The 27,031-nt window shown below is 37.2% G+C and overlaps 1 protein-coding gene across 4 annotated transcripts in view; it reads left to right on the top strand.

The window, feature by feature from the left end:
* Positions 1-27,031, top strand: part of SRPK2 (SRSF protein kinase 2) — a 151,045-nt gene that overhangs the window by 15,467 nt on the left and 108,547 nt on the right. The gene's annotated exons all lie outside the window — the stretch shown is intronic.

The raw sequence follows: 27,031 nt of genomic DNA, 5'->3' as shown, positions 1-27,031 counted from the left end.
TTGGAGAGTGCAAGGATAAACATTTGATACAACCAAAACTGGAATTACCTCATCCCCCACAACTTAAAAGACAACAGGAACATGAGTGTGTTGAGATTGTGAATTCAAAGCAGTTTAGAGAAAAAAAAAAAACACAAACCTCTCTTAAATGGCTTTGTCTGATATTTTGTCTTTGGAAATGAGGAAAAAGGAACACACATTAGCTTAACTCAGGCTGTATGCATGGAAAAAGGAATAATTCACTCTTCTAATTGTGCCACATTGGAATCAAAGAATTCGATGTATTTGCATTATTTATTGTGCTATCTCCTTTCCTACCTCTAAACATTTAATCAGCACTTTAGATAAATATGTGAAGCTGTACAGTCAACTTAAAAATAAAAGTATGAAAAGTTGCCAAGCTGCTGTCCTTTGTATTTGAGAAGTTGTGGCAGTTTGGTGAGGTTCCCATTGACTGCAAAAGGGGTAACATAATCCCCATTTTTAAAAAGGGGAACAAGGAGGAGAGACCTTATAAGGGGGGGCCTCCCATTAAGGGGGCCTACAGGAAAGATGGGGGGAAACTCTTTAGCAGGGCCTGTTGGGATAGGAAGAGGGGTAATGGTTTTAGAATAGAAGGAGGTAGATTCAGACTTGATATAAGGAATAAATTTTTTACACTGAGGGTGGTGGAACACTGGCACAGGTTGCCCAGAGAGGTGGTGGATGCCCCATTCCTGGAAACATTCAAGGCCAGGTTGGATGGGGCTCTGAGCAACCTGATCTGGTTGGAGATGTCCCTGCTCCTTGCAGGGGGGTTGGACTAGATGGCCTTTAAAGGTCCCTTCCAACCCAAACCATTCTATGATTGTATGAAAGAAAGTTCTCTCATGACTGTTGTAACACTGAAAACTTAAGTGACAGCAAAAAAAAAAAAATTTTTCCAGTTTATTTATGATATTTATAAATTGCTAAAAAACAGTTTATGTGGTCTCTTCAAGACAGACTTAATTTTTCTGCAGGATGCACGTTTAAGCAAAAGAGTGTGAATTTTTTAAATCAGAAAGTGGCATTATTTATGTTGACAGCATCTCTCTTAAATCAAATATATGATTAATTATGACCAAAATAATGGAAATAATACCAGAGTTAGCAAGAACTTAAAAAAGCAAACCAGACCAAATGGCACCTCTGAGAGTTGTTGCATAGTATCAGGACATGGTGGAGAAAATACAGAGAACTTGTCTGTCCCGTTAGTTTATTCGGAGTGTTTTAAGACAGCAAGGTTCATATGCAAGGGTGATGGAACTGAATGTGTGACAGCTTCTTCCTAACTACAGTTCCCAGCTTGAGGTATTAAGTTGAATTGAAACTGGATACGGTTCAAATTAATAGCTTAAACTCTGAGCTGTGGTGTACCCGGCACCAAGATGTTTAATTTAGCAATGATTGCTGCAAAGCGGCAGTCTCCAGCAGGAAGATGAATTGATAGCTGATTCTCAGAGTTTGTTTTTTCAAAGCCTCTACTCAGATTTTGTTCCACAGCAGTGTTTCAGTTTTGGTGCCATTAATTTTACATTGGTAGTAAAGGAGCTGGTTTAAATAACATTGCAGTTATAAGAAAAAGATTTAATTGTTTTTCAGTGTTTATATCCTTAATCAATTTTTTTCTCCACAGTTGTTTCATTGTCAACTCTACCAATATTTTATTTTTGAGTAAATGTGTATGCTGTACTTCATGTTTTGTAGTTGATTGGTATAGATGATAAATAATGGTTACGTATATGTATATATTTGTATGTATACATATACATGTCACCTTTACATAAGAAAATTATTTTGGGAGTCTTTAAATACCATTTAAACTTAGTATGAGAAGTCTGTTAATACTCCACAAAGGTAATAGCAGGGATGAAGTGTGTAGTCTGGTGGTGTTTCAGGAGAGACTGAAAACAACAAAGTATAAAAATTGGTCCCCTCTCACTTCTTTGCCTGGTAGTATCACGTTTCTTCATGAGTTTGCTTTTTGTGGTCTTCTCATCAAAGCATGACAATGTTACAAGCAAATAGAATACAAAGGAGCAAGCTGCCTTGTTTCTGTTTTAAGATGCTATGGTGCTATGCCCACCCTTCTAAGGTTGGTTTCATTTGGGAGGAGGGTGGGACATGGCCAGTCATCAGCCTCCTGAGTCCCCATTGAGAGGTCTGTGAGGTTGATGTTGGTAGCTTCTTCCTCCTCTTTCTGAAATCCACTTGGGTCATTTTTATATGTTTCTACAAGTTGTTCTTTTCATGCTGCCCTGTAAATCCATGCTATAATCCATGCCAATCTATCCTGATTTACTATATAATAGTGTATTTTACATACGTTTGATACTTGTTCTTTGTTTGCCTTGTAAGCGGCTTTGCCCAGCTCCCGGGTTGCGGTTGTGTGGCCGGCAACTGACCGTTGGTGAGGTGTTTGTGGCCCCGGGCATCTGTATGACCTTGTGACTGTAGTCCTCTGCAGTTGTTCCATGTCTTTGCCCCTTTATGCTGCTTTTTATTCCAGCATATTCACTTTACACAGAAGAATTATTATTGCTATGTTAGTTACAGATATGCGTGTAACAATAGATGCTACATCACACAACTGTACAAAGCTAAAACAAAGTAGGTAGTAGTCATTTGATCAGTAATCTGTTGGTGTTGAATGCTAAAACAAATCACCAGGCAGGCCAAGGCACGTTCAGTCAGAGCCCGGTAAGTCCCAAGGCTTGTGTTATGAGCTTAAGGCAAAGCATGTGGCCCATTACAAACAATGGCAACAGCATATTTATGGGTTGCACGGTCCTGCTTTGCGTGTTCTGTGGTGAGGAGCAGTCACTGCTCTTCGTTCAGGTAACCTGGATACAAATACGCTGAATTCATAAAGTTGCTGCCGTGCTCTGAACCTTGGTGCTGCTGCTCAGGTGATTTCAAAGCTTGCAAGAGGCAGCAGGGGGTGAAATAATGGGGTATTTTAGAGAATGATGTTATAAGCAACAGCTGATCTGGTCTATATATCTCTTCAAGGTTGAGAAAAAATAATTATTTTTTTCTTTCTTGACTATCACTTCAGTAGCATTTTTATATGAAATGTGTAAAAAAAAAAGTGCCGTAATAACCAATCTCTATAAAACATATATGTTTGTGTAAAAAAAATAAATATATATATATATATGATGTGCTATAATAATACCAATTAGATAAAGGTTAAAACAGGTAATACAGATAAAGGAAAGTGAATGTAAAGTAGATAATTCAGTGCTATTACTCATTTCAGTGCTGCATAAGTTACAGAAGCTGTATTAAAAATTCTGGTTCCATGTGCATTTATATCCAACATCACCTGTATCTCACCACCACAATGAGAACCTTGGCTCTCTTTTGCATGTACTGTAGATACTCCTCTCTGCTCTTCACCACAAGTCCCAGATGTGTTCACTTCTCTTCCCATGCCCACTAAGTTGAGTCTCAGTGTCTTTGCTCTCTCCTGTTCTTCAGTGGGCCCTCTTGAATAATCATTGCTGTTCCTTATCTCCTAAGCCTACCTAGTGCCATACTGAATCTCCCTTGCTGAAATTAATCTGCATGAGGATCTGAGCTTCTTCTGTAGCTGCTACCCATCTTTGTGTGATATGCTAGCTGGGCAAGAAGTGTAGTGCTTGTGGTGACTGGTGTGGAGTTTTGATCTGGGCTGGTTGACCAGTTAGCAACAGACCCTCAGCAGCTAGACAAGCCAGATGGAAAACAGGAGAGCTGGACTACCCTGACTTTCCTTCTGCAAGGTACTAATAGTTGGTTTTTTTTCTTCTTGGCTACCACAAAACTTATAGAAACTTAATATGTCTGAGGCCTCCATCCACTTTTTGAAATGTTAGAACTGGTGAATATGATTTAAAAAAAAAAAAGTTGGATAGACATGAAAATTACATAAGCTGTATTTTTTAAGTGGCAAGGTAGAAAGGAAACAAAGATGGGAGTTATATTTGTTTTATAGAAGAAAAAATTTATTTAAAAGCAAATTACTGGTTGAAAATAATTGTGCTTGTACAAATTTAATTTTCTTTTTGCATGCATGTTTTATTTCCAAGAATACTAAAATCACCACCACTGAACTGTTTGGAAACATTATTGCCAATTGTTTGAAAAATTTAATAAAAAAAAAAATGTAATTGGTATGTTCTTTTGTCTATTTAGAAATAGGGACATAGAAGCAGAAAGGATTAAAGTGACATACAGTCCTGGCAATCAGCTCTTAACAATGCAGCATAATAAGCGTCTGGGTTTCCATGCGATACTGAGGATGGCAGTAATGTGAACAAAGAACAGGGCTGTCTGTAACTGTAGGACTCTCCTATGAGTGTACGTTGGTTTGGATCAGGACGAAATAGCAACGGAAAAACCGCATAAATACTAAGAACTTCTTGTCTAGTTTGTCTCTCTTCTTTTACAACTAAGCTGAACTTGGTAGCAGAAACATTTTGAAAGTTACTTTCTCGTGTATTAGGTAAACTAGGACTTGTTCTGCATTTTATTTCCTGTATTTAGGGTACTTAGATCATCTTGCCATTAAATGTATAACAGCAAACCTACAGTAAACCACAGACCGGACAGATGGGAAATAGCTCCTCTTCTCTATTTTGTGTTCAAGAAAGTGAAAGAAATAAGCTTTAAAAATAGATTTTAGTAACAATACTTTTTCTCTGAAATTGTGTTTGGAGAATTATTCAATATGGAGTTATTACATAATGTAAACCAAATTATTTGATTATACTGTTTTATTCTACCCATAGAAATAATTTTATTTTAAAGAGAATGTACTATCTTAGTCTTAATTGTGTAAGTAGTCCTTGGCCATTTCCTTTGGTTTGGGTGGAGAGCAGTATTAGATTTTTCTGTATTGGTGAAAAAAATATCTGGTAGATTTTTTCAAACTTGCTGTAGACATTGATGTTCTTATGCTGGCTTTTATGATTATTTAATATTGTTACAACAAACCGCTAGGTGGCAATATCAATTAAAAAAAATTCCAACAAGTGCAATTAAAGTTTTCATCTAAAACGGGGCACTGAACAGTAGCTTTCATTAAAGTGAAAACATTAAACTTTCTTGTATGTAAAATTGTCCTGATCTAAAGAGGAGATGTTCTGCAAAAGGACTTGGTGTGGGTGATTGGTGACTGAGGACAGCTAGGTGTATTTGCTTGGATACAGAGGAAATGTTTTCACTTTCATGTGCTTGCAATATATATTAGACATTTGGAAAGGTGCGTTATTATCATGCTACTTCTTGAATGAAACTGCCAGTTAGAAAGAATCAATTGGGATTGTATCAGTGCTGCTTGAAAAACAAATCACTGGTGTGAATGTAACACATTTTAAACTAATTAATGTAAAATTATTATGAATTTACTTATGGCTGTGGATGAACTTATGAAATATTGAATGTGTCTATTACAAATAGACAGTTGTTAATGGATGTGCTGATTATGTCTACTTCGGTGTAGGTGCCGCTGCACAGTGCACAGACTGGGTTTGTACACGAGACAGAAGACTGAGGAGACTTTTTGTTAAATAGCTTGTGAATGCAATCTGCTTCCTGCACGGCTTAGCACATACAGAAGCCATATCCGTATGTCGTAGGACCTGTCTTATCAGAGGTATCTTGTCCTTTTATTTGGAGAGAGAGAGATATATATATATATATATATATATATCCTTTTCCTTTTTCAGCAAGTATATTGAAGATACTGTGGCTAATGTTCCTGCTTAGGAACTGTTTATGTTTATATCCCAGTCCCGTTTGGGTTATTACTTTGGGAATACATGTAATGAAGTTGCTGGCATGCAGTAACAGTAACATTTCTACTTGAGTGTAGTTTTACTGCAGCTCCTGTTTGTCTGCTCCATCCTGCCTGTACCACTCCAAATGCATTTTTGAAACATCTATGCAGTATACTGTTCTATCATTAGATTTAATTGGAGTGTGATAGCCTATCCCTCTTCCTGGGAGCTTTAGTTCTTTGGGGTTTATTCCCAATGCTTTCTGCTGTCATTGATGGGTGAGTCGCTTACCCTGCTGTGATTCCCGGGTATTTTGAGAAGATAGTGCTTTCTCCTGCTTTAACTCTTTGTCTTTATTTTGTCAGATTTTATAATAATTTTATCAGGCAGTGGCCCGAGGAGCTAATTTATCTTGGAGTGATTTATATTTTGCCTTTCTCTGTTCTTTTGTCCAGAAAAAACTTTGCCTTGTCTGCTGGGTGTTAGGGTGTTGCAGTGACTTTGCTTCTCAGTCCTTATGTCATGCAATTTCTCCTAAAGTATTTCTGGTGTGGATGTTGCGGCAGAAGCATTTCCTTGGAGTACTATTTTTTCAAGTGGAGTTGAAAATGCTTAATTTGATGGTCTTTGTGCCCAGTTAACTCTGTTGTAGACCAGAATGGACTGCTTGTTAGAGTAGTTGTGAGTGGTGCTTCTTAAAATAAGTGGTAATGTTCTATCAGTTGCTATGCCTAGGTATGTGAGGTCTAGACTAGTAAGGATCATGCCTGTTTTGGGGGTTTTTGTTTGCTTGGTTGGGTGATTTGGGGTTTTGGGTTTTTTTTTTTGTTTTTTTTTTAAATACAGGTTTGACTAACTTCAACTCCTCCATATTTTTTAATAAGTTTTTACATCATAAATGGTATCACTATGGCTTCTGTAAGTGTAGATAGTTTAATCTTGCTGTATCACGGTAGACATTTAAACACTACTGGGGCAGAAAGAAAAGATTTCCGAAACTGTATTCTGTGATAAGACCTACATCTGTAGAGTCTGCTGGTATTAAGATTTTTATTAAGTTTAATAATTCATAGTTTATATACTATACCCTCAGAGGATGTGTAGAAAGTGCTTCAAGGGGATGGGCTATCTTAGGCATGAGGAGCAATAGAGCCAGATCAATATTGTATCTGGGATAATTGAGCAGGGAATGTAAACACTGAAATTCACTCAGGAGATGGGGTGAAATTAGTTAGGAAAAGCTGTTAAAGGTTTTTAGACTGACCCAGAGTCCAATGCTGACTTTCTTGCTATGTTTCTTTTCTTATTGGTATTCTTTGTTGCACGTCCCTATAGGTGAAGTATCCCGCTTGTGTTTGAGGTGCCGTATGTTAGAGCAGGATAGAAACTTGCCTGTGTTAGATATTAGGATGTATTTTCTGTCATGGTGTCAATTTTCAATCCTGGTGGTATTTCTTCTTCTGTTGTAACGGAACACCTGTATTTCTCTTAGCCATCCTTTTTCTCAGGGTCTATTGTAGCCAAACATAATGCTGTGTCATTTCTGCTTAACAGCTTTTCTTCCAGGTGTGGCATGTACTCTGCACAGTGGGTGTCTGTGCCCTCCTGGCTTTTTGTTCTGAAAGCTTTGCTTTCTGTGATAGCATGGTGTCCTGTTACCACAGGCTTTCTGTGTCTGAGCCTTTCCAAATGTTTCTCCTTTAACACTCTTATAACACTTTTCTCTAATTTCCACCTTGCTGTTGCTCCCTTGCCTCTTCAGGCAGCTCCTGATTCTATACAGGTCAAGACAGACATGACACAAACTGAACATTCCTTGTGATTCAATGTCCATCATGCTTTCCTTATTCTGGCGTTTTTTTCTGATGTTTGAATAGTCCTTCACTAGGATTTTTCTTTTTTTTTCTTTTTTTTTTTTTTTTTTTCCTTCTGAGGGATCCGTTTAAGGATGAGTCCTGAATGCCATTGTTCCTGTAAAAGGTGGGTCTTCTGTTACTGACTTCAACTGGGTTACCCCCTAAGCAGGTCCCTGATTACACTAGTGTCTGGGAGAGCATTTTTTTTTTTTTTTCCTTTGGAAACAAGAATACTTGAATAGGTTAAAAAAACCCCCACAACAACAAACCAACAGAGGGACTGCTTGAACTACCTGCCTCAGCAGGTAGTTAGGATTGGTGCTCTGTAGATAGTCCTGCATTTTTGTCCAAGGCACATCAGAAAGTGGAAGCTTTTGTGGGGTGTCTGGGTTTTTTTTTTTGGCTGCCTCACATGCTTCAAATGTTATCTCTGTTAACTCCTTCAATTTAATCTGATTTTAATTTTTTTTTTGCAGTATTTTCCAATTTAAAGCTTATAGACTGCGCATACCTTCAATATATTTTTCCATGCAAGTAACAAGTTTGTTATTTTCCTTTCTACTTCTTAAAGATAGAGTAAATTCTATTGGCAGGCACTTCGTTTATGTCTCCCAGTGATCCAGCAGAACAGTGCCTGGTTTTGTGCCTACCAGCAATGCTGCCCTGGGTAGCAGGAACTGCAGGCTGCTTCTATGGTAAGGGAGATAGATGGGGGCTTCTGTAGAGGAGAAGATCCTCTAAAGCAGTAGAGGTTGAACACTCAGTATCCAATATAATTGATCCATTATTACTTTAAAATCACCAGAAGTGCTTAAATTAGTTTACTACTGCTTCTTGTACCTTATTATTTGTGCTCAGGAGGTGCTACCAGTATGTGTGTTTGTAGACCCTTTTAAATAAAAGTCTGTGGTTCATCTGTGTTCCAGGGACTCCTTAAGTGTGATCTCACAGGCAGGGAAAAATGATTTACAATGACTTTGCAGAACTACAGGAAACACAAAATTGACAGTAAGCGTTGATGTGATGGTCTGAGAAATTTTGAGGGATGGCAGGGATCTTGGCTTCAAAGTCTTCTGTCCATTTGCTGTCTGTGTGGATTTTCATTCTTCAGTATTTCGTGCTTTTGAGAAACGGGATCAGCAAAGCCTGGATCTATTTTTGGTAGCTGCAATACAAAAACATTCCTTTGTGTGTAGTAGAGCTATTTTCCTTACTTGCTTTTTCTGAAAAAGAAGAGCAAATGCAATGCAGTTTGGCTGCAGGGAATGATATGACTCATTTAGTAAATACTGAATACAAAGAAAAATAGTGTTTCTATTGTATTGCAGTTTCCTGCTGTATGCTTCTGTTGTCTCAGATGCTAACAGGGAAATTATCCAAGTAGTCTAGGATCAAGGTGTTGGTCTGAAAGATGACAAAGTCATAGGCTACAAAATCTAGGTTGTTCTCATTAAATTATTTTTTTTTCTATTTGTGTTCAAGTATTTGCTTGTTTACAGGCATGTGTTGAATTTTACTTCATTTCTACTGCAGTAAAACTACTCTCAAACATGAATGAAGTCTGAGATGTAAAGAGCTGTGTAAATGACAGGCCATGTTTGCAGGGTTAAAATTGAAATTTTAGCTGATGAAACACCTGTTTATCTGTATGCTATGAATAACTTGAACATAAAGACAAACTCAAATAGTAAAGAGGAGTCAGTTCCACAAAAAAAAAAAAAAGCTGCTTATTTTAATACTCTTCTGTACTTTGGTTTTTTTTCTGTTTAATCTTTCCACAAAGGTGTAGGAGTCCTGTGGGAGCCAGTGGGACATTGCCTGTCAGGTAGCAATACGTCTCAGCTGCACACTGACATTTTTTCCTGCTTCTGTTTGTATTACATGATAAATAAAATCAGTCAAAACGCACTACATAAAATACTTCACAGAAGTAGATATTTAGTAGTTTGTTATTAGGATTGTGGGGAGTATATAAAGAAATGCAACTGTCCTTGTAACTGTCATGATACCATATCCGAAGTGATTTTTCTCACTTGAAGAATGAGAAATTTAAGTAATATCCTACTCTGAGATGGATGAAGGATCCCAACTGTTATCCTGTGCAGATTTTTTGTGAGTGCTGTCCTTTTCTACAGTGAGGTTGTTTTTGCTTTTGTTCATCAGTATAGGAATTATATTTTGTTTTAGTGGATTTAAGAGCCGGAAGCACACTGGCTTATGATTTTGTCTAAAATAGTCTGTCAGGTAGAAGAGATCTCATTTCTTCATGCTGTGGTATGTTTAAAATTCTATTCTAATTTGCTTTAAACTGTGTGAGCTAATAAAACTAATCTCCATGTTAGCATGTTGAGGGGCTAAGATGTACTTTACATGCTAACAAATCCCTTGATGTACATATGAATCAAGCATAGACTGAAAATAGTAGTGAGCACTAAAATATATATTTCTGTAACTACTAAATATAGGTAGTATTCCATAGAAGTCAAGAGAGTTTCAAGATCTTGTAGGGACCTAACAGGCTTTGTGAGCAACTACGTTTTTTTGGCTAGAGTCCTTAAACCAAATCAGAGACAGATATGGGTCTCGAAGACCAACCTTCATGAAAATGTGTGGGAATTGCCTGCGGGGCAGGGAATGTTGGACTGCACACCCCTAGTTTTGGCAGGTTGACCTAGTTTTGCCCTCCTGTGTCGGGAATGGATATCAGAGAAATATTGGAGAAACTTGCAGTAACTGGATTAAGAAAGCAGTGGGGGAAAAAGGATTCAAATTGTAGGAAATCAGAATCTGTTAATTATGCAATTCATTTAGGACAACTTTCTTGCAATTACTTATTTTTACAAGTATTTCTACTCATTTCCATTTAATTTATGAACATTCTTGAAATCTGAATAGTTAATACATTTGAAATTGAATTGAAATAGATTACATTATTTTAATAAATACTGTTAACTGTGGAAAGTAGTGTGAGAAGGAAAGGGAAAAAGGGTGCTTCTGTCTCCTTAAATTGTGGACATGGTTAAATAAAAATGTGTCCTAAAATCAACGTAAATACCAACCAGAATTGTCATTAAGAAAAAAACACTCCTGGATGACCTTGTTATCCCTCTTCCTGCTGAAAATGTGCTTGGTGGGTAACATATTGTGCTTCCTTGTACTTCCAAAGGAATGAGGAAAATTGCAGAATTATGTTTTATAGCAAGAGTAAGTTCACTGTATTACAATGCTCTTCGTAGTCCTGTTGTTGAGTTTTTGCATTTCAATGAGGAGATGTGGAAACTATTGCAAAATATAAATATTTAATTTGAGTATTTGACTGAGTTTTCTTGGAATATGATGTTTTTAGGGTTTTAATGTTCCTCTAAGCGTGAAGGCAGTTGTGCCCAGGTTTTTGTCTCTGAGAACTTTTGTGCTTGGCTTATGTGACTTCAGTTACTATTGTTTGGAGAAATTCTCAGGCTTTTTTCCTTCAGTTTTCAGTCTAAAGGACATTTAGGTGGTGGCTCCACTAGGCTGCAAGACTTGGTAAAATTAGGGCTGACTTGTCAGACTTGAGATGCCACCAGTGGGTTTGCACTTGTGTTTGCTATTTCATAAACAGAAGCATTTTTTAGTAATACATCTACATTAATACATAGGTTTTTTTAATGGAGAATTTGAATTTGACTTGTACAAAACCCTGGAAAAGAGGTGATTTTGATCAACAGCAATGGATCTGTTTGTTGCAGTACCCACTCAGTGGATTTCTGACCTAGAGTTTTGCTGTCTGGTTGCAGCACAGCTTTGACCCAACTGCGCTGTAGATTTGCCTTGTGCTTGAGAGGGAGCTGTGCTGCTGTGAAGATTATTCTTATGCTGTACTTGAGATGTGCTGCTTTGGCAAACATGCTTTTGTGTTCTGCAAACCTAGAACTTCTCTCTAACAGGGATTGTGACTTGTGACTGCATTTGTGGCTCACTGTTGGGCTATCATGGATGGCTGTAGAAAGAAAAGCTTATGGAAACTCTCAGCTCTGTTTTTAAATTAAAACTTAAAGCAAGTATTAGTTATTTCTATGCTGCTTTATTTTTTCCTTTAGACTACGAGTGTACCTGAATATCTTAGTCGCAGTGATCAGGAGTGTGGGTTTGGCTTTATAGATGTGGTGTTTCAGGACTGCAATACGTACGTTTGGTCTGCTGTGAGTATAAATTTTATGCTGCTCTTTAGCTTGTGCAGTATTGTTTAACAATGCATAGAGAAATGACTAGTTTGAGTGAAGCTAATACTGTGTTGTTTCAATTTTTGAATACCGTTAAGATGGTGCCATTGCCTTAGATGTGGCATTTTGCACTTGCACTGAGGTGAAAAGTACAGAGTGGGCAGAAGTGGTTGAAAGGCTCGTAATCGGTTGTGTGAGAAGAGCAATCAAGGTGCTAGACTTACTATATCAGATTAAACCACCAAAAAATACAATGGGACATGGCTTAATTTTAATACCAGAAGAACAAGGAGAGAAAGCTAATTTTACTTTAAATAAATTAGATCACTGAGGAGGCTGCTTGGGAATTATTTAAAAAAAGTAATCATAGAAATTGGCATATTAAATTTTTCTGGGTCAGATTTGGGGAAGGAAGTTTTAAACCAGGCATTAGGGCATTTATTCATGTTATTTGGAAATACTTCCATGGAGATATAAAACCAAAGCAACTAGGAATACTTAGCTACTTATTTAGGCAATGATGAGGGGGAAAAAAATGTCAGACTTTTAAAGGAAAACCTTACAGTAGCTTATATCAGGCTGAAACATGCATAATTAAAATATTAAGTCACGGTGGATTATTCCAGCATGAGCCTGCTTTGGAATTGGCTTCATTATTTGATTGTGATGCTGCTGGTGATGAACTGAAATCAAGACCTTTGGTAATTTAATAAATCCAGTATAAGGAGCTGAATATGATTAGATTTGTGATTTCAATGTTGTTGTACTGATTTTTAGGTACTTGCAGCAATGCATATATTTGAATCAAGTATTCTTGAATCACTATTTTAAAGACATCCGTAAATCAGATTTTTATTTTGCATGAGACCTACACATAATTTTGCTTTGGACACTTCATGTTGCTCATTTTTGATGTTACTTGTAGCACATTAATATTCTAAATTGAACAAACAATTTTTTTGGTATTGACTTATGCTAGGAAAATTCAAAGCCTTTAGCAAAGGTCACATAGGAATATAACCTCAAATTCCTGAATGCTTTAGGCTCCTACTTCCAATTTAAGTGACATGTCAAAGGCCACTTAGAAAAGCCTCGTTTAGGTAGAAAAAGGAGAGTTTCCCATCTCCGACATCAGCTGGTGGGGCTCTCCAAACAAATTCTTTGTTTATGTGCATCTAATTTACAGTTATTAAATTAGCAAATGAAAGTTAAATGCTGTCTTAGGCACTTAGAATATTTATACAATCAGATTCTCCATCACAGCAGAAATTACTTGTCAGATCCAAAGCAGATCAAAATTAAGAGGGTGGGCTTAACACTTGTGATGTTTTAAATACAACAAATGGTGTTGTTTTTTTTTTTAATCCCTTCAGGTGACTTATCCGTGTACTACAGAATTTCTGAAAGTAGAAAAGTAGAATTGTTTGTAGGACTCGTTTGTGGACTGACAAATTTTTTATGTATCTTTTATTATATGTGTTCTAGAAATTGTTTGCCTATTTTGCCTACTCTTGATACTTGTGTTGTAGATGACTGAAGATGTTAGAAGTTCTTGGAGAGGGACTTTGGACAAAGGTATGTGGCGATAGGACAAGGGGTAATGGCTTTAAACTGAGAGAGGGTAGATTTTGACTGGAGATAAGGAAGAAATTCTTTACTGTGAGTGTGGTGAGGCACTGTAGCAGGTTGCCTAGAGAAGCTGTGGATGCCCCATCCCTGGAAGTATTCAAGGTCAGGTTGGATGGGGCTTTGAGTGGCCTGGTTGAGTGGAAGGTGTCCCTGCCCAGGGCAGGGGGCTTAGAACAGATGATCTTTAAGGTTCCTTCTAACTCAAACCATTCTATGATTGTCCTGTATAGCAATATCTTTATCTTAACTGTATAGTTATAAACTTGGAGTCCTAATATATCATAGATGAAAGCAAGCTTTTCCAGTGCTTTGATAAGAAAATAATTAGCTAAGTAATCGCCTATAAGTAAAGGGAAAAGATGAATTCCTAGAAATGTTCTCAAGATGTTTAGATTTGGAGTATTTAATTTTTAGTCTGTCTTCCAAGAGAAAAACACTTTGGAACCTCATTACTTCCAAGTTTTTATCTGAAAGATTTCCCTGTTGTCATTGATTTCAGCTTTCAGAACACAGGTAACTGGTATAAGGAAGACTCAGTTGTGCAAGGATTGCATGGTGTTACACATATATCTGAAATTCCTTTGGCAAATGATTATAATATATTTTAGAGTAGCTGCATTTCTGTCTGCTCTTAGCTTTCTCCTGCCCCTTACTGTTATTCTGTAAAGACAAAAAAAAAAAGGAAAAACAGAACGAAAAGAAAGCCTTGACTGAATCAGCAGTTAGCAATGCAAAGGCATGTGCACTGTTAGAAGTTCTTCACCATATTTGTGGCTGAATTGTAAGTTGTTCACTGCTAAATGGCATGTGCAAACCAACATTGACTAGGCACTTCCTAAGCACGATTGTGATTTGGCCAGGGAACATTTGAGACTCAGTGCTTTTTCTAGGAACCTTTCTTTCTGCTTCAGTCCTGTCTGGTTTCTAGCTTTGTCAAAATCTGTATTGTCTTCTTAAAAAAAACAAGAAGGAAAAAACATGTTACCAGTTAAGAGATGCATTAAGCTGTGGTACTGTTTGCTTTTTGTTTTAGCTTTGAGGATAATGTATTTTTTTTTTTTTTTAATTTAATTTTTCTTCCTAAACATGTACTTCATTTTGCAGGAGTTTAAATCTAATGCAGGGACTTACCTTTTAGATCATCATAAGCTCGGTAATTGTTTTCTGTAAATAATAGTGAACGTTGTGATAGCTCACAATCTGCCAGCTCTCCAACAGTTAAAAATACTTTGCTTTCTTCTAAATTACCCTCTTAGTAGTTTCTATTTTTATTCATTTGCCTCCTTCTAGAAGGTAATTTTGAGTTGAGGGCTCTGGAGGCCCTGTTGGACATTCTTCATTCATGCTAACTCATGAACTCCCCCATCAATAACAGCAGCTCTGAATTTTGAGATGTGTCTTTGCCATATGGAAATACACGTCGAGCATAAACCCAAGTCTGGAGATTGCTTGTGATGTCTTTCTTCAAAGAGAATGATAATTCTTCTACATTGTTGTATTCTTTTGGTTGTAATAATTAAATGTGCAATAGGCCACTTATTTTTAAGTAATTACAATAGCTACTGCTTTGAAAATGAATGCCCTTCAGTGTGCCCCTACATGTTTTGATTAGTGATCTACAAATATTAAAGGATTATCCTATGAAACTATATCCCATTAGATTTCAGAAGTTGCATTTTTGCTGTTTCATTACCTCCTTTATTTTTAGGGGATATACATTAAATACACTGTTCAGTTAAGGAGCTCATTGAAGAAGTTCAGGCTTGTATGTAGACTACATACAAACATAAAGCCAGCAGAATTTACATAAACTTTTTGAAATAAATATTGCAGATGTACCTAAAACTTGAATACCTCTGACAGCCACGCTTAAAAGTCAGTGGTTTGAGTGATTTCATTCTATATTACTTTCTCACGTTGAGATTTAGTTTCATGGAACTTGTTTTGGTCGATTGCCTTGATGCTAGAAAAGCAAGGAACTTGAACTGTGTCGTCCTGATAATAAGGAGAATTCGAGCCATTTCATCCGTGTGTTGATAATTGTTACAATTTGAAGTCTTCAGAGACTCTCCTCAGTGAGCAGGTAGTGCTTATGACAGTGATAATGCTACAGGATCATTACACTCCATTAACATAATTTGACTTAATTTAAGATAAGGCTTTCAGCTCAAGAATGAGAAGAGAAGCAATTGATAGACAGAAAAGGTTTTGATCTTTGTTGTTTATTAGCTGGTATTTGTTTATAGAAAATAATTTGATTTTCATACAGATATACATAAGGTGTTAATTAACCTTTCTCTCGCATGAATTGGCAAGCCACACACAGTTAGAAATTCTGCATGCTAAGTTTGTCCTTGAAGTGGTACTTTGAGCCCTCTTAAGTAGAGGCATTTATTATAACATTGGATGTTGAGAGTAGATTCAGGGTGAAAGCTGTAGTGGGCAAAATCTACTTTGATTTCTCTGGTGTCATCAGAGAATTGAGAAAAGAGACCTGTGACCATCTTTTGGAGAGCTAGTTGAGTAATTTAATATCTTTTGTGGTTCGGGGTCAGCTGTAGAAAGGAAATACTGGTCGTGTGACATTGTTGATAGTTACAAGCAGTCAGTGACACTGTGCAGTTACCCATTTCATGAAACAGAAATGTGTGAATCAAGAAAGATACTCGAATATAAAGGTGCTGTAGCAGTTGCTGCATCCTTAGAGGCAGAAAGCAGATATAGATAGCATTGAATGGATGCTCCAGTGTTTTAAAGGTTAAACAATATTACTGAAATGTCACTAGTAAACTACTGTTCAGGCATGTAACTCAGTAAATACATAATTAAGTTGAAATTTAGAAGAAATAAACATTTATTTAAGAGACAGACATGGTTTTGTCATCCCAATGACATAATACAAGAACTAGTTTAAAGTATTTGGTTCTAGAAGATGTAATCATTTAATTAATAATATTTTCCTATTCCTGCTCTCTGAGACATTACAGCAAGGAGGTTACCAATCCCTTCTCCTTCAAGATTCTGTATTTTGCAGAATATTAATCCAATATGTTAAAGAACAGCGTGCTGCTAAAGATGCCATCTTGCAGATGAAATTGTGTTAGACTACCGGTTTGTTTTATGTAATGTTAGTACGTAAAAGCTCTTTAAAAAAGAGTGCTTGATGTTGTGCTATCACTTCGAATACAAAATGCAGACGAACATCTTAATTGAGGCTAGGAGCAATAAAACATATTTATATGCTAAAAGGCAGCTTCTCAAGTGGGTAGAACCAATTTATGAGAGAAAGAAAATATGTATACTTCTCCACCAACTTGATTACTGCAGGATCATCCCTTCAAGTCCTTCCAAGAAGCATGAGGAATGTGTTCTACTTCTTATTTTGACCAAAGTATCCTTTTAAAATTTCTTCAACATTCTCTGTTAAGCTGATCAAGCTCATTTTTTTTTTCTTAGTTCCTGCTTTTGCCCACTGTGTTCCTCCCTCATATGCAAATCTGACTGCGTGTCTGTCTCTTCGTATCTGTCAACATTGTAAGCCTTGCCCACTCATTCCTTATCTCCTGTAAATGCTCCATTTTTCCTCCTGTGATGTTCCTTTTCCTATAAATACCCTCCATCACCAACATTTGTAGCTGCTGCAGTCTTCTTTTTCAACCTCCTTAGCCATTTCTGCCATCATACCTGTAAGGAGTTGAGGGGATGATGGATATGGGTGGCAATTGCATTACTCTGATTATAAATGTTGTCTGCGTAAATGCATTTATAAGTGCTTTTATTTTCCCATGCCTGCCTTCTCTTCCCCTGCAGTATACTGCTTGTGTTTTTAGTCTGTAAACTCTTTAATTCAGGGAAGCAGTCTTGTCTCTGTGTTTTTATATGGAACCGTATGCTCTAACCCTAACTGAGGGTAAGGTAATGTAAACACTATGTAAGAATATTTTGTTATTATTTAAGATACCCTGACTGGTGTAAAGCAGAGCCTCAGCATTTGTTGTGAACTCTCTGTTTGATGGCAGTGTTGGAGCTAGAATATGGAAAACTGGAGTCTTAGGAGGCTTTGAGGTCTGTCACAGATGCTCTGTGGATATTATGCTGAAGGAGATAAAAATAAGGACTTAACTTGAAAGTGTATCTTAGAACAGCTTTGATACCATAATGTGGATATGTATTTGGAGCATACTTATCCTAGCATTTCTTTGTAAAGGTACAAAAAATAGCTACAAATGGAAAAATCCTATGTGATTTTAAATGGAAGGCAATATAACAGTCTTCAGAAAGGAAACTTGTCTGGTGATCTCCCTGACAGTTAGCACTCTCCAAAGTCACTAGAAAAAAATGTGTTTTGTATTTTGAAAGGTCTTTTGCTACAATGCTATGTTAATAAAACACAAATGTATCCTGATACTTATTGGGCATGATCATAGTTTTTTTGAGGAGCTGCATGCAGTACAGCCATCTCTGAGATGAGAGAAAAGCTGTGCTTCAACAGCATCGTCAGTGCCAAGTGTCCTCTGCAGCATTTTGCTTACAAAGAGAGAGAAGGCAATATTATAATCAGTCTGCCTTGAGGAATGCCAAATGAAAAAGATGATTAATGATTTTTTTTTTTAAACAGTAAACTGTTAAGTAACAGGGATTACCAGAGGGATTTAGTGTTAAACATGGACAGCAATAAAATATTGATTTCAACCCTTTTTCCACTCCTCCGTACTGCTGAAAGTTTTAATTAAGGGTTAACATGTACTTAGTCAAAATAAGTCTTACAGGGCAAAACTTAGGTCAGTGATAAACATGTCCTCTTTCAGAGAGCTGGTTTAGCTTTATTGGAATAGCAAGGGTGAAATCCTTCTTATCTCAGCATCAAAAACCTGTGATGAAACCTGCTGTGAGCTCTTCAAGCCTGGAAAACACCGAACTGACTGAGAGGGTCAGACAAATTGACGTGAATAATGCAGTAATAACCAGTAGCAGTATTTTCAGGTAGCTGTGGGGTATATAGCTTCATGTTTAAAAATGTTTTAAACTATTTGAGAAAATGAAGTCAACCTGATAGATGTTGCCATCAGAATAAAAAAATATTTGCTTTGTTTGTAATGCATATTTATGGTTGTTCTCTGGACTTGAGTAAAGGGTTGATCTTCAGTGTTCATAGTGAGATTTTGGTGCATCTCTAATTTTATGCTGCTGTCACTATGTAGTCCGTACGGTCTTTGAGGAAGGAAAACATCCTTTAAAAATTCTCTTATTAATGTTCCTACACAATATAAAGGAAACTAGCAGTCTAAAACATGTTTTCTCTGAGGACATTGTCTCTGAGTAGATCTTAAGAGGTTAACATGTAGAGGTTAAAATGTAGATAGATGGTCGATTTAGTGTACAAAAACAGTCTAAGGACAAAGCAAAAAAAAAAAAGGAAACTTTGACATGATTTAAGAACATGTACTCACAATTGAGTAAGGAAAAATGAGCAAAGGCCTGCTGGAGGGCTTAAACGGAGATTCTGGCTAATAACACCACAGGTGAGTCATACATGCAGATCACAGGTTTGCTTTTGGCACATGTTTGCAGCTAATGAGCACAGGGTTTTATGTGTCCTTGTATGGCCTAAGCACGATTACATTTTATAGTCTTGTACTTGTGTCAGTTTTAGCCTTGCCAAAAACACTTTAATTGACAAAGAGGGCCAAATCTTGGTTGTAAGCCTTCAAACCTTTAAGGCAAAGTCTGTGAAATTAGCAGCATTTTGGAGTATTTGATTGTGGTGGGTGTTCCAAGGACAAGAGGGAGGAGGAAGGTCCTCTTCAAAGCACACCAACAAAAGCGAGAGCTTGGTGTGACAAGCAGTATTGAAAAAACAGTTTAAGCCAAAGGCTCTTGCTTGAGGAAAGATCTTAAGAACAAAGAAGTATAACTCTAAGCAGTTACAGAAAACATGCCAATATTGCCCTGGCTTTCAAACAAAGTAATCAATAAAGGAAGCTTTCCTGACAGAGGCGAAAATAGGCTCTGCCCCGGTTGCACGTATGCTGAGACTGGAGGCAGGGCCAAATGGTCCAGGCTAGTACCCAGTCCTTAGGCTTTAGAGTATGGTGCGCTTCTGGTGTTTAGTAACCCTGGAATAACTGAGAATCCCACACCTGTGTGAGTCCTCTGCTATTGCAGACTGTTTTGCAAAACATCTCGGAGAAGAAGTTAAAAGAAAAGAAAAGAAAAAAAGTGAAGTAGAGGGAAACAAGTCATCTTCCATTTGAGTCGTTTTTGTGGATGCTGTGCCAGAAATGCGCAGGAAGTAGTTGGAGTATGGTTTTATTTTATAAATTTATTTATTTTTAAAATATGAGTAACAGTATCTCATGCAACTGTTTGCTTGGACACTCAGTATGCATACACTGTTGTCAGGAGTGTAACACGGAGGTATTTCAGCTTGCTTTGGTGCCAAACTCTATGCATGGCAATACGCAAGACGTGAGCCTACCCTCCCTGGTGCCATCACTAGATGGCCTCTGGTTAGATTTTTAAAACATATTTAGGTGTTCTGACACTGCGGGTTAATTGGCAGAATAAAATAATTTATGCTTTGTGACATGGTTTAATAATAAAAGCTGGCTACAATTTAGGTAGCGTTTTCACTTTAGTGATCACATGATCAGTTGCTTGAATTTTAACTGTATATTATCTGTATTTTAAACTAGCCACACAATGTATTTCAGTATAAACATTTATAATAGAAGTGGTAAGTCAGAACTGAAAGACACTGTACCAGCACTCTAGGATAGATTTTTCTACACAGCAGAATGTGCTGTCTTTGTTCGTTAGCCTATTTCAATTTTGCCTGTTGCTTGGATTGTGGAAGATTCTTTTTTATTCTGTCATTCAGCCACCTCCTAGTACACTTGTTAAGTTAAAACCTTAGTACAATGAATGGTTACGGGACTAAATTGTCTATTGTTTAACTGTTCTGTTCAGTCATTTTTCAATTGCTGTTTGCTAAAATGTGCCCTACTGTAAGATACTTCAGTCTTTCCAAGAAGTAGCAATTTGAGGATTCCTTTTCACAAACCTGCTGTGTGTCTAAAGCCTTGTCTTCTGACATTAATTCACTTGTTCAGACATTAACTTAGAATGTGATGTTACTTTCAAAGTTTAAAAAAATTATATAAAATGCATAATTGAGTTGAAAAGGTTCACAACAATGGTTGCTGTAACTGTGACAATATCCAGATTCTTTCAGAGCCTGGCCCTGCCTGCAGAACACAGACCCCGGCTGTACCCGCTCTGGAGCGCTTGCCCTCTAGGAACGATATAGTGGCTACACTGATAGCTCTTATGTTGTGCTGATGACAACAACAACGTATTTATTCCCATTGAAATTTTAAATTATCTAGAGCAATAAATAAAAATACTGATTCTGTCATGGCCTTTATTGTATCTATCTATTCCAGGTTTTAAGAGTTTGGTTTGACAACCAGAAGTTTCGTATGTGTAGAGATATGAAGAAATACAGGGCTGAAAATGTTCTTCTAGTCCTGCATGTATTTCTTATTCCGCAACTGTATCTACTCAGACTTATCCCATGTAACTTTGTCAGCCTGAGTGGAGTTACATCACTACTTAAATTTCCCTGTGCTGTTGTGGACTTAATTGTTTATTTTACCGCAATACTTTAAAAAAATTCTTTTTAGTCTCTATGTTACTTTACACAAATATGAATGTAGGAATGAGAATGAATTAAGGAAACACAACTGAAATTTCCAGTTTGTTTCTCCCCGTCTAGTTTTTTTAAAAATTATTTTTCTCAGCCAGTGTGCCCATGCACTCTTTTTTCTTTCTTTCTTTTTTTTTTTTTAACTTTTATAAGTGCTTCACTTTTTTCTCCAGTGGTACTCTCCCTGATTTGTTGTGCCTTTCCTGTCTTCAAACTTTGTCATATCCATGTTCTTTTCTTTTTCACAGAAGAATAAGTGTTAGTCTGATTGATGGCTTGCCTCTATATAGAGGGATTTATGTGCTAACGTAGCTATATTAGTATCTGTTCCTAACCTTTCTCGTATGTGGATTGCAGTGAATAATAGCAGTTTTAAAAAACATTTCTGAGTATCTGAGTGACTCCACCGTAAAACAAACAAAAAATCCCCATCAAAGCCATAGCCTGCCTTCCTTGTTTATACCTTATGGAAGGAAAGTGAGTGGGTATAATTAATACACAAAGAAGAGTGATGTTAAATGATGTTTTAATTTCATGTTAAATTACGACAGGAATTGGTAACTGAGTAGGTGAAAATCATATGCATTGATACAGCTACCTGAATCCATACGGTAAGGATGGGATTCACTTGACCTCACGTGGATATCTGCAGTGCGGGCACCTATGTCCGATCTGGTTCCCGAGACTTCCTTATTATCAGTGGAGAGACACTGGCCCTTAGGGTGATTCATCTTGTTTGGGATTAGATTAACCAAGTAATGAGGTGAACTCTGTCCTGAACTTCCAATTTCCCTGTCTATGGCAAAAGGAGCCGATGGTAACTTAGAGGTAGGCACTAACAGGCAGAATTAATTAACTTGTCTAAAAGTTAGCAGTTGAAAATTGTCATCGTGCCTCTTCAGTCAGTGGAACAAGTTACCGTAGGAAGGCAATTTCTCCTCTCGTTAAAAATAATGCTGGTATCCTCAATGATCTCCATAGTACACTAGTGATTTACACAGTACAAGTGCTTCATTTCATAGCTTTTGAAACTGTTCCAGCTAGATTTTCAAGAGGACGTTTTGACATAGCCAAGTGTAATGTAAAATAACTTAATTTACACCTTCTTACATACTTCTGGATCTGGCCTTTTCTTTATCTCGTCACCTTGTGTGCTTTCTTAAGCAGATTAACAAAGGAAGAAAATAATTGTAATAATTATCCTTGAGGGATAAAGCAAGTCTGAATATTTTATCACTTTCAGTCACTTTTCCTGTTGATATTTCTAAGTGAAAATAAACGAGGGCAATGTTAAGTCTTGCCATCTCTTTATTCTCGTTGAAGGAGTGGTTTGATGACTCATGTTGATTGGGAGTTTTTCCAATTTTAACATAGCAATTGGGGGTGTTGTATATTTAAAAAAATTAAAAAAAAGCAAGCTCTTCTCCCCAGTCTTCTAGTAAAACAAACATGAAAAATAACAGCAAAAATAAACAGAAGTCTGAAAAAAAATTCTATTTTTAAATTCACATTTTACTTTTTGTCCATGATATCATTCTACTGCCTTATTCACAAGTTTTTTTTTATGGATAAAAGCTAAATTTCTAATGTAAAAAAGCAGATGCTACAGGTTCTCTAAATATACTTTGAACTCTCTTAAAATAAGTATAAATTGTACTCAATGTATCATATTTTCCAGTATATAGGAACCTCCAAAACATGGTTTTAAACGTAAGGTGCTATGTGGCTTGTGGACCTGTCGATTCCTCAGCTGCTCTTGTCATGGCTTGGTTGCTTGTTGGAGTAGAACAGTTCAGGGGTGGGGGCAGGAGTAACCTGCTTACTGTCATGTCCCTTTTTTGGGGAATAAAGGAAGATTGTGTTATTTTCCAGTATATATCACTAACAAAACCACGACAATAATGTAGCCAGTGCATGGAAGAGCACACGTTGATCTTCCTTAAAATATTCAAAGTGCCCTTGCCTTCCTTCTCCTAAGCAACCACACATCGACTCACTTAAGTTGAGCGCATTTGCTACATTCAATGTTTTCCCTTGCAAGATTTAGTCCTCATCTTTTTTTAGATTCCTTTTCTTCCTACATTCTCCTGAGCTTTCTCATCCTCTTTTGTCTACTGTCTTCAGCGATCTATTTTTGCCTCAGCAACATAACTTTTCTCCCTTTCAACATTCTCCTCTTCTCCTTCTCACTGAATTTTTGCTTTATTTTTCTCCTGCTTGATTTTGTTCTGCTCTTGTTGATTTCATAGAATCATAGAATCATGGAATGGTTAGGGTTGGAAGGGACCTTCAAAGGTAATCTAGTCCAAACCCCCTGCAAGGAGCAGGGACATCCCTGACTAGATCAGGTTGCTCAGAGCCTCATCCAGCCTGGCCTTGAACATTTCCAGGGATGGGGCTTCCACCACCTCTCTGGGCAACCTGTTCCAGTGTTCTACAATTTGCATTGTAAAAAATTTTTTTCCTAATATCCAATCTAAATCTACCTCCCTCTATTTTAAAACCATTACCCCTCATCCTATTGCAACAGGCCCTGCTAAAGAGTTTCTCCCCGTCTTTCCTGTAGGCCCCCTTGAGGTACTGGAAGACCGCTATCAGGTCTCCCTGGAGCCTCCTATTCTCCAGGCTGAACAGCCCCAACTCTCTCAGCCTGTCCTGTTTCTGCTGACTTTGTTTTTCTCCCTGTGTCTCCCAACAGTCTCTGTACTCTTTCTCCTCTCTTTTCCATCATCTGGTTCTTAATTAACATTTGAAGGTAAATTGGTGATTCTTATGCCTTAACAAAATGACATTGTTTAAAATCGATTTGTAAGGTTGGTTCTTCTTCTCTTGTTCATTACTTCATTTTTCTTTCCTTCTTATGCATGTATAAAAGTGTTTCGTTATGAGTGTTAAATAGCAGGAGCAAATAAAGACTATATAAATCTATTTATATTCTAGGTTTCCTGTAAGTAGTGTGAAGTAGTAGTGGCATTTAAAAATACATACAATCTTTGAAGCTTGTTTCCCTCACTGCAAGGGAGCCAGGATGATCATTGGTAGGCTTTGTCTGGGCTAGACTTGAGCTAGTCCTGTTGAAACTTGAATGATCTGATTTCCAAGCACGTATCTTCTATGACTGTAAACTTAGATGCTTTAGGGAATGGTGAAAACTATAGTGAAACTGGAAGAGAATTCAGATAATGTAACTTTTGGTGCTCTTTTGTGGGGTTGTTATTTTATTTAACATAGTTTTCAATTTTTCCCCTGTGTTTATAAAAAGGGAAATGCTCTAAGGATGGACCCTTTCTCTGAGAAAAGTAGAGTAGTAGGTAGAGGATTACCTGCCAGTCTGCTTTTTTTTTTCCCCATTTTCTTTATCCTTTTGATGTCTTTATGCCTATCTGCATTGGTCTGTTTTTTTCAACAAAGCTTCTTTTATTTCCAGTAGGGTTTTATTTTTATGAAAGACATAATTGACGCTGTTGGCAATCTGTTCAACATTGTGTATTGTTTTAATTGTTGCTCTAGCAGCTGCCAGAATTAGGACTTGTTGTTGAAAACTTGAATTTATAGATGCTTCTTGCCAACAGTGAAGTCACGGTATTTTGTTCTCCTCATGTGTGCAGGAAAAGACTGAAATGCATAGGAGTTCTAACTTTGTGGTTTGAAGTGTAAGTGATATCATTTGCTGACTCATTAGATGCTAGCCACCAGGGCTGAGACCTGGAGAGGAGCTGGTAGGGTTGCAGGGGAGGAGAAGGCTGAGTGATTTACCTCTCCGCTTTTAGTGGCATCGCTCAACAAAATCCTCTTCATACAACGTAGGAGAAGATGAGTGGTAATGAAGGACCATGACTAGCTACTGAATGATGTCACCGCACATTTGCAGAGTGGATGGTAATGACTCACCACCTACATCACTGTGTCTTCACTGCAGAAGGAACTATTTGTAGCCAGCTTTTAGACAAGGCAACACCAGCTTTCTCATGTGATTGCTGAATAAGTGATGGGGAAGTCAGATGGAGAAGAGGGAGAGGGCGTGAAAAGAAAAAAGATTGAGCTAAAAAAAAAACAACAAACAAAAACAACTTGAAGTCTTAATGTTCAAGAGTGGGCTTGCAGACCAGCAAGGACAAAACCAGGACAAAAGCACATTCTGAGTTCTTCATCAGCAATAACTGATTATGATATAATTTAGACGAGATGTTAATGAAAAAAAACCCCAAACAGTGGATATGTAAATAGCTTTACCAATTGCAAAATCAGATCTCATGTCTAGACAGACCTCTGCTTTGTATAAATACCTCCGTTTTTGTGGTTACCTTTAACTCTCTTCTATGGAAATATTTTGTCTCTAGCAGCCAAAATTTTTTCTGATAAGATTTAAAAGAATCTTACACTTACTCCTTTTCTCAAATCTTACAGTAAAAATTTGTAGATATTTCTCCAGAGTCCTTTCCAATCTCTTATTGTTGTTGCATATGTATAATGTTGCTTAAAAAAAAAAAAATCAGCACCCCATTTCTTTGAAGAGCAGAGCAAAAGCAATGCAAGGGGATATTTTGGCATGTATTTGTGTGTGTTGTATGTTTTATTTATAAAACTAAAAATATTCCTGATGGAAGTCTTTCAGGAGTAGAAGGCTTTCATAGTACTCCCTTAGCTGGAGGCACCTCATATTTTTTCCATTTTTGTGAGTATAATATGTTCTTTTCCTATATATTCAATGATAGATATTCAATACGTGTGTGTATTTTACTGTAATTACATTCAGACTTTACAAAGACAGGTGTCTGAAGAATTAAAGGTGTTTCTGTTCCTTGCGAAAAAAGGAAGTGTAAATAGAAGAATGTCCTTTGCTTCAAGATTTTGGCTGAGTGCAAAGTTATTAGTGTTAGCGTGTTTAACGTTTGTATCAGATTGAATAGATACTTTCCTTTGTTGCTACTGTGTTCACTGTTAGCTAGGGAGGAGCACAACGGAAAAATCTCTGGTGTCTTTACTGTGTAAATCCAGGGCACTGGCAGTTAAAGACTGAAAATAGTACACATGAGAAACACCCTTGAAATATAATTAGAGGGGTCCTCCTTTTGTGGGCACTGCATGCATGTTTAAAATTTGTCATCAGTACAATTTTATCTCTAGAAACAGTTTTCAAATTTAATTTTTCTGTATCGTTGCTTTACTAAAAATACTGTTTCTAAAAGCTTGAACTTGATCAAGATGCAATTTAAGAATAGATAGATCTATCTAGTTAACTAATATAGTATTCTAAAATAATGCAAAGATGCTATATTAACAGAGAATCATACTTGTTCTCAGGTATGGTTGTTACAGCTTTACTGTGGCTGCTAGTTGTTTGTTACAATAGAGAATGATTTCCTGTGTGCAATGTTTTGGGGTTTTTTTGCTTTCTTTGGCAATGGTTACGGTGGCAGGAAGGCAGATCCACAGAGAAGCAGGTATGATTACAGTTAGTGCCAATGACTCCCAGAAACTAGAGTACACAGTGGACATGGACATGGACTCCTTATTTACACAGGAGTTGTACAGTGTCCAGATGAAGGAACCGTAGGTAAAACCAGAAGTATTGGATGTTGTTTGGTGACTGTGGCATAGTACAGCTGACATCAGTATCTTGGTTTTGGCAGTTTTAAAGGCTGCTGAGGATGCTTCTCCTGCCGTCTTTCACAGACACTGTCGTTAGTTCTTCATGTAAACTTTTAAAATTTCTCTGTTTCTGCTTGTCTTCTTCTTGGTAAACAGTAAGGAACATCTCTCTTATGAGGACAGGCTGAGAGAGTTGGGGCTGTTCAGCCTGGAGAAGAGGAGGAAGACCTGATAGCGGTCTTCCAGTACCTCAAGGGG

Source organism: Chlamydotis macqueenii, chromosome 1 (genome assembly GCF_036417535.1).
Source record: "Chlamydotis macqueenii isolate bChlMac1 chromosome 1, bChlMac1.mat, whole genome shotgun sequence".
Lineage (NCBI taxonomy): Eukaryota > Metazoa > Chordata > Aves > Otidiformes > Otididae > Chlamydotis > Chlamydotis macqueenii.
Note: the sequence above shows the minus strand (reverse complement) of the source record. Positions and strands in the feature narration are given on the sequence as shown.